The 7832-nt window shown below is 42.2% G+C and overlaps 1 pseudogene; it reads right to left on the minus strand.

Moving 5' to 3' along the window:
- Window positions 1–459: 459 nt before the first annotated feature.
- On the minus strand, window positions 460–6968 carry LOC141411394 (ubiquitin carboxyl-terminal hydrolase 17-like protein 6; annotated as a pseudogene).
- Window positions 6969–7832: the final 864 nt, after the last annotated feature.

Genomic DNA, 7832 nt, shown 5'->3' on the forward strand with positions numbered 1-7832 from the left:
TTATTTTGAGTGAACTCATCCAATGCAAAGCTCTCACTGACCATTATCTTTTGACAATTTTATAGCATTCAAAGACATATACTAAAAATGGGCCGTTTCTCAGGGCCTATTCTCTACAGAAAATTACACAGCACAGGATATTGAAAAAGAAACCCGAGACATCAAAACAAAAGGTCTATTTTCTCAAACAATTGGTAATGTGTTTTCACATGATCTTTACATAAATGCTTCTCATTTACAGAGATCATGCTCACACATCCCACTTGCCCTCTCTGGAGCACTCTGACCCTGTTCAGTTGTCTCTTCCCCTGAAGGAGAGCAGTTCATGAAGTGAAATCATGAGAATACAAGGAGAGACTTCTTGCGCTGCTTGTTCTTCCTCTTGTTAGCTCTGGGGCACACACCCACACAAGGAAGGTGGCCAGTGTCCTTGGAACACTGGGCAGGCAGGTAAATTTCCTATTCAGTGTGATTTTTTCTCATGCCCACCCTGTACTTTGATGGGTGAATCATGATTCCATTGGAAGGCAGGGTGCCTTCTATTTTCCGGATGTTGAATTCAGACTTTGGCCGGTTTTGTTGTTGGAGGATTTTCCACTGGTCTAAGGTGATTTCTTTTGTTGCTGAATCTTCCTTGTGCCCGCAGGGTTCTCCAACTTGCATGTTGGACGGTCTGTGAAGCTCTCTTTGTTGCGCTCCCATGTCCTGGTCTGCCACCTCCAGGAGACTTTGTTCCTCACAATGAGAGAATCCAATACTGTGTCCATTGAGCTCACTCTTCTGAACATAAAAGAGGACATAAGCTTGCCTATTCAGCACAGATGTAATGCCACAGGGAGTTACCTTGGCATCATCCATTTCATACCAGTGTCCGTTGCCAGCTTTTATGTAACACAAGTAGTGCCCGCTGTGCAGCTCAACCCAGCATGGACCAGTACAGCATACAGGACATACACAAGTGGTTCTGTGTTCTGGTGAGACATATACGGTTGCATATCAATACACTCTGGGTATTGCACGACCCTGCCGATTTTAACACCCGTGAAATCACAGAACCTTTTCAACACAAGGATAAGAACCTTGGGGACCGTTTTCAAAGTCAGTGTCTTGGTAGCAGGCACTCTACTTAAACAAGTAGCACAATCATAGGCCTCTTCCCCATCCAGATTTTCAGGCTTTACTAAACATTTTAATGCTTCCTGGACACTCTGAGCTGCCTTGATATCCAGACTTATATCCAGATAGGGGTCAAAGGTATCAGAAATGCCATGGCACCGAAGGCACTTGATTTGAGACCTCCAGTATCCTCCAAAGAGCTGACAGACTAGGCTGGTGTTCTCAGCCTGAGGATCCAAATCCTTGTGCCCAGGCAGGCATGAATTCTGCATTGCACCCAAAACGAACATCAGAAACTCATGGGCATCTTCCTGCTTATATTTATGGAAACCAGTCACCAGGGCCCTCAAAGGCTGGATCACCTTCCCAGAGTGCTGGAGAGCTCTTATCATGTGAGCTTGCAAAATACAAATCATGCAGGTGTTCAGTGGACAACAGGTCTGGGAGTGCTCCTGGGACAGCATATAGTTGGCAAGAGGGGCTGTGTATGTCAGACACTTCAGTGTGGCATTCATGTAGCAGGTGTTCCCCAGGTTCTGCAGCCCAGCACCAACCACATAAGGTTGCTTCCAAGTCACACAGAATTTCTCCTTGGGAGCTTTGTCTGTTGCCAACACACTCTCATGCTTATTAACATCTGCATCTTCCCAAGAGGGCACCCCCTGGGCTAAAGGTCAAAAACACACAAAAGGACTTTTAGCAACAGGACAATTGAAAGTAGAGAATCTGTTTTGGAAACACATAAGACTCAGACTTACCTCTCCAGTGGTGTTGAGCAGCCTCCATTTCTGCAGGAGCAAGAATCCCCAATTTTTCTAGCTGGAACTTCCAGTAACTGAGGAGTCCTTTTTCCCTCTGAGGAAGTCTCCAATGACTGACCTTTGGAGTGCTTGGCCTTTTTCTATCCCCATTTGCCACGCCCCATCAGTTCACACAAGTTCCACCAATCACCTTCCAGAACTCAATGTCATCTGCTTTAAAGGGCTTGGTCTTTCCTTATCCCTGAGACTTCAAGGTTGTCCCTTCCCCAATTTCTATATCAACAAACACGATCAAGGGGAGACACAATGGTTTACGGACCTCACGCCCAGATCACAATGAGAAAAACCAATCAGTTGCATTTCCTTCTACTGGAAAGAGTATGGGGCAAATTATGGAATTTACAAAGGAAGCCCATACAGTTGGCAAACCCAATGCCACACAGTAAACAAAAATAGTACAATAAAGAAAGGAAAAAATGCAAAGACGAAATAAACCATTAAATAAGCTGGTGGAACTGTGACATTGCCATACTCATATAGGTTTTTGTTAATTATGGGAAATCTAAGTCTGGGAATATTGTGAAGCAGCTGCAGAAAAATGAAAAGGTCTTGATATAAAGCCCCAATACCATCAAAGAGAAAATGTACAATACTTTTTGACTATTGAATACACAAAAGAAAAAGTCCTATTGAAACACAGAAAGAGTTATTTTTCAAAAAGCAGTCAAAATTTGAAGCAGATTTTAGTTGGGTTGTGTAAAGAGAGACAGAGGAAGCAAAGTACATTATATGCATGTATGCAGATATCATAATGAAACCACTCATATTGTACAATTAATGGGCACTAGTAAAAAATACTATGAATGATATGAGAAAGAAAGAAATTCTAAGGCTGGGCACATGGCCAAGCCTCTGCATATTCAGCTCAAGGCCTTGACTTCAAACCCCAAACCATCAAACACATATAGACAAGCTTTTATGAGTTTCTGAGATATTTCTGAACCCATTGTTAAGGGGTTCTTTTCACTTAGTTGTTTCTCTATCTCCGTATTTAATGAACATAAATTCTTCAAGTTGGGAAGTACTTTTAAATTGGTCCAAGTAAACCTGTGAAGAAACTTGTCACACAAACTTTCCATCTCAGAGATTATGAGATTCTATCTGATAGGATTAGGATGATTGCATTAAAGACTTCAGAGAAACTTGTAATGGCATAGGTAGACTGTCTCTAAAAGAAATAACCCCCCACAAAATCACTGGAAAAAACACCCACAAGACAGTACATGTAGATTAGTTAGAACGTTTTCCTTTCTTCTTGGACATCTGGAGTTCCACCATAGCATTGAAAAGAAAGCAACTCTTATTTGCATTTCCTTCCAGGATACTGGAGAAAATTCACGTGGGCAAAGTCATCTCCCCAGGGACTTTGAAGAGGCCCAGCAGTGTCACATGATCACCATTACGCATCCCACCTAAGGGAAACATCGTCAATCTCCTAATCTTTCAGCTGCAAATGGTAATGTGGTGTTGTGGCAGTTCTATCATTTCAAGGCATGGGTGTCTACCTCCCTTCTCTACTCATATGGATTTAGTAAGACAAAACAATAATAGAAAAAAAAAAGCACAAAATGAACAGTTCTGAATCTGAACAGGGAAAACACCAACGCAAAGAAATACCTGAATATTTGCTCTCTTTCGTGTTTTTGAGGCTACTGGACTGAGAACTTTTGCTTTCTTGGCAAGAGGACTACAAGATTCCGAAGGGAAATATTCTAGACAGGAATCTTCAGCACGCATATGACGATTTCAATTTTCCCCCAAACCATTTATTTACTTACTTGTTGATTGATTTATTTGTTTGTTGGTTTATGTTTAAATTAGGATACATTCCTTGGACACAGGGTATTCATTTTGACAGTTCCATGCATGTTTTCATTTTGCCTCTTACATTACCCCAGGTTTTGTCTAGCTCAACTCCTTCCTAGTCAACTTGGTGCAATTGCAGCATGTTTCCTTCTTATCGTTCCTAATGCTTTTTAATTCCACGGACCACATTCTCTTGCCTGAATCCCCTCCTTTACCATACCTTGTCCCACACTTACACCCTACCACATGCATTATCTATTTTACAATTATGTAGTTTATACTGAATTTCTAAGTTGAAGTATCCTGCTGGGTTGTAGTTAACTTTTGTCAGTTCCACAGCATTTATTTCTCTTCCTTTAGCCATAACCCAAGCCCTATCCTTCAAGACCTTTGATACATGTTTCAGAAATGTCACGAGTACAGTTGAAAAGACATTTGACAATAATGTGCAATCCAAACCATAACTTCTACAACTGAGCAAAGAAAAGCAAAAAGCAAAGTATGTAAGGCTTAGTGTGAATTCTTTGTGGCCTGTGAAATGCTATCTTAGTTTCAATAAACCATTTCATTTCTTGATTTACACATTGTGATGGAACTCAGGACTTTGTCTACTTTACAAAATGACTCCATAACTGAGTTACTTATGATAACTGTCGCTTTTAATGCTGTTGTAGTGGGTTTCTTACCAAAGGTCTAACTCTGTCCCCCAAGGTTTTCTTGCTGTCTCTTGGTAGCCCACGAAGGTCTCTACTTCCAATCGATCTGCCTCAAACTCCAAAGAGCTGGGGTTTCAGCCGTGCCCCACCATGCCTAGGTCAGACAAAATAATATTCCACTTAGAACCTACACATACATATCCCCATACTCCTCCCACTCTACTCCAGTCTGAGCCATGTTTTTGAAAACAAACTGGAAAAAGTACTGAATATGAATTCATGTGGCTTCATTGTGTCTGCCAGCATGATTTCAACCTGACAAATTGTAGACACACAGTTTCACACAGGATGCAGATTCCTGGTTGCCTGAGGAAAGGTAAGTGAGAATGGTGACTCCCCAAAACTTTTATGTAGCTTCACCTGACTCCTGTGATTGCAGACATCACCCAATCCACTCATCTTCATCCATAAACCTCACGTAACATAATGTCTCACATCAAAACTTGTGTGACTTCTCTTTACCAACTCTAACCACTAGAAGAAACTTAACTCTATTTTCACTCTTACTAATATGTCTTTATTAAAAAAAAAACCCAAACGAATCAATAAACAACTAATGGTTAAAGGACGGTCAATGAAATACACAAAGCTGTGCAGAATGAGTTGCACCTTTTTCAGTGGTACTGGGGACACAACTCAGGGTCTCATGGTCATGAGGATTTTATGCCATATACTTGAGACATATTTCCAGCCCTAGATTTCAACTACAGAAAATTAACCTACGAGTTATGACCCATTCACTCTGCCCAACTGTTTAAAACGTGTATGTGTTTGTAGGTGGGTATACATTTGATTGTGTTTCTCTGTATTACAATGTGTATATGGTTTTGTTTTGTGCCTGTCGGGCTGTATGCTCATGTCCTTAAGTGCACTTCCTTCCTAGCAGATCACGACCATGGCTATGGTACAGCTGGAAGGAGAGATAGGGCTGAGCTCTCCAAAGAGCAGCCACCAGCCTCTTCCCAAAGGAGACAGGTAACAGGAAACAGTGCACTCCTTCCTGTGTACTCATATGCGGGGTACATCACCCCTTCAAATAGCCAAATACATCAGCAGAGAAGCTGCCCAAAAATTTCGGTTCCGACTCTTTTACACTTTGGGAATTTTCTGGGAGAGTCTCGACGGCATCCATAGGAACTTGACACACTTGAGTGTCCTTGTTTCCTGCTGCTGGCTTGTAAATATGAAAGCCTCAGGGATTCAGGCTCGATGACATGGGGAACATGCATGTGAACTCACTACTGACTGGGGCTCTCTGTCCCCAGAAGCCCTCTCTGAAGTGCAGATGTAGTTATCAGATCCTGGCCTGGTGAAGCCCTCCTACACCCTGTCCTTCTGTTGTGCATTCTCTGGGGACTCCGTCAAAAGTACTAGATGATCTGCCATCAGTTGTATCTTCCATAATTCAGGGTAGGAGCTGCACTTTATAGGACATGCTTATAGAGGGGGAACTTTGAATACAACCCATCCCTGACGAGATGATACTCCACGAGAGTTAGTCATCCACGCAACACATCTTCCCACAGCTGAGCTCTGTGACTACAGTGGAAAAACGGGTGTTTAGGTGTGTGAGGGACACAGTGAGGGCACTTCATTGATGCAGGGAACACGGGCCTGGACTCTAAGAGGCTCACAAGACTCACAGAGTCCTGAATATCAGACAAGAAGCAATGGAAGGATAGAAAACCTACACACTTCCTGTTTGACTTAATAGATTCTCTCTCCTCTCCTACATCGCAGCTGCACCAGTGATGTCCCTTCTCTGTTCCCATGTTTGTCTTCCCTCATGTTCTCACTGTGGCAATAAATTAGAAGTGACTTTGCCTCTTTAACGTGTACTGGGTGTAGGCAGTAGATAGGAGACAGTTACCATTTCCCATATGATCTTCTTTTTCTCCTTGACCCCCAAAATATATACACTGTACTCAAAATCTTCTCTTTGGTGTTGTGTGCTGATTAATGTCCCTACAAATTCATAAAAGGCAGCCCTATGTTAAAAGGTAGACTAATTGGAGTGTTAATATCAAAGGGTAGGAAAGCTTGAATGACTTCATAAACCTTGGACTCATCCATCACATCCATCAGTGTATGTCTTCCTAGGGGAAGGAGATTCACACACTAGGGCATAGAGTGCTCACTTTCATATTCATTCCGTCATTCCTTCCTTCTTTTATTCCTCTCTAAATATACCTCTCTTGTCTACTCTCTCGTCTCCTCTTTTTCTCTTCTCATTCATCTCTCTTGCTCTCTTTCTCTCTCTCTTTCTCTCTCTGTCACTCTCTCTGTCTCTCTCTGTCTCTCTCTATCACCTTCCATGACAAACTCTCTCACTTTCAATCTCCGTGTTTCTTAGGACACAAATGATTTGGAACAGTGACATGCCATCTCGGAACGTGTTCGCTGTTATGTATTGTGAGGAATGATTTTTTCCAACCACCACCAAACACAGTTTAGGACTGAATACTGCCACCAGGTCCTCTTCACGCAGGTATGTGAACACCTCACCCATGTGGGTAGCCTTACCTCACACTGTGGCTGAGCTCCTTTGGCATCCTGTGTTAATGAACTTGTCATCCACATGCAAACTCTTGTCTTTGATGGTCAGGTTTGCCCTTTTTCTTCATTCCTCATGCACAAAAAACAGGGTGTAACACTTCCCATAAAGCAGGTCAGAAGAGAAACATGGAGATCAATACCCTTAACATTCTTGCTGGCCATGTATTTGCATGGGTTGTGAAAGGTTGTGGTGATAACGACCCCAGTTGGATGGAGCGCCCCTTCCCACCAACTCTGCGGTATCCCCACTATCTCTTCTAACCTCACCCTAGAGAAACTTCTGTTTTCTATCCCTGAATTTAGTGTAAATCTGTCCCGATCCCCTAAGATGCATGAGTCAAAGCTGTTCTCCCTTCCACTCATTATTCCCCCAAATCCATGCACATAAAGAGATTCAACGAAATAATTTTTATAAAAATTGTAGTAAGATATATACATTGTCCAGGAGGCGATTCCTACTAATGATTCCTATTAATTTCATACTGTGCACAATTTACACGGCACCCATATTAGCTACTCATCAGGATTCTCCCCAGGACACTGGAAGAAATTGAAGGACTTTTTTTTACTTCTGCATCATATATATATATATATGAAGCCCATGTACCATATATGGTCCCCTTAATCTCCTAGGATGCCTTCACACCTCCAACTAGCGAAGCAGCCCAAAACACCTGCTACCCAATTACTTTCCTCCTTGTACAAAATTAATATTCATGTTTATGTTCAAAGTGGTAACTCCCTGTATTCCCTCTGTGGGAGTGCCTTACTTTTGTCTGTTCATCCCTTTCCCTTATTATCCCTTCCCCCTGTACCT

This window comes from Castor canadensis, chromosome 10, assembly GCF_047511655.1.
Source record: "Castor canadensis chromosome 10, mCasCan1.hap1v2, whole genome shotgun sequence".
NCBI classification, from domain to species: Eukaryota; Metazoa; Chordata; class Mammalia; order Rodentia; family Castoridae; genus Castor; species Castor canadensis.